Raw genomic sequence first — 1,176 nt, forward strand, 5'->3', positions numbered from 1 at the left:
GTGTGTGTATGTGTGAGTATATGATGCATGTGTGTGTGGTGTTGGGTTGTTCGATCTTTTTGAGATATTGTGTGTGTGTGTGTGTGTGTGTGTATGTGTGTGTGTGTGTGTGAGAGAGAGAGAGAGAGAGTATGTGTGTGTTTGTGTGTGTGTTTGTGTGTGTGTTTGTGTGTGTGTACATAACATTTTGGGTTGTTCGATCTACGAGTATGCTTGTTAGTACATTATGTTTTGTACCTAGTAACTAGCTTAGTTTTATCAAGACTCGATTATTGTAACTCCATGTTATCAAGAATATAACTGTAGAAAGTGTAAATATTGTCCAAAACAATGCTGCACGTTTGGTTTTATGGAAAAGAAAGCGAGACTTGGCTACACCTCTTTTATGGACATGAGCTGGCTCCCTGTAGAGAAAAGAATTGTGTACAAGTTGGCCACTCTGTGTCAAAAATGCTTGAATGATAATGCGCCGTCACAATATTTCCATGATTTCGTAAAATTGCTTGCAATGTTGTTTTCGAGAGAAATGACGTCCAAAAGTCGACTGAAGTTGGTTGAACATAATGAGCCTTGATAATAAGGGTACAGAGAGAGTGGGCTAGCAATTTAGAAAGTGTGTGGCGTTGTTGTGAAATTAGACGCTTGTCAACAAAACGAAATCAAAGAACCATTTTTTCACCTTTCGGGCAATTTGTACTGAATATTTTTGTTATTGTTTTATTGTTTGTCTCTTATTTGGTTCAGCACCGCTTATATCCTCTTGAAACACATTTCTGAGTGTTCTTTTCTGAGAAAAGTGGATCAAAGGCCATAAAAAAAATTATATAATAAAGAAATATTAAATTTGCATTTTCCTACGCCCGCTTTAACACTCTTGTTTATGAGACAGGATGTCCAAATTAATGGCCCTCTCCGATAGGACCGAGCCAAATGGGTGAAGAGTTTTAGAAATTCCCTAAAACAAACAAATTTTAGAACGCCCCTCTGCGTATCAAACCAGGGCCATCCTATTCATTGTCCAGCATGTTACCAACGGAGCTAATGTAGCGCCCATGATGTTGGCCATACCAAGAAATAACCAGACTGAAATACACACACACACACATACACACACACACACACACACACACACACACACATACACACGCAGACACACACACACACACACGTATATAT

This window comes from Aplysia californica, unplaced genomic scaffold (genome assembly GCF_000002075.1).
Source record: "Aplysia californica isolate F4 #8 unplaced genomic scaffold, AplCal3.0 scaffold00153, whole genome shotgun sequence".
Lineage (NCBI taxonomy): Eukaryota > Metazoa > Mollusca > Gastropoda > Aplysiida > Aplysiidae > Aplysia > Aplysia californica.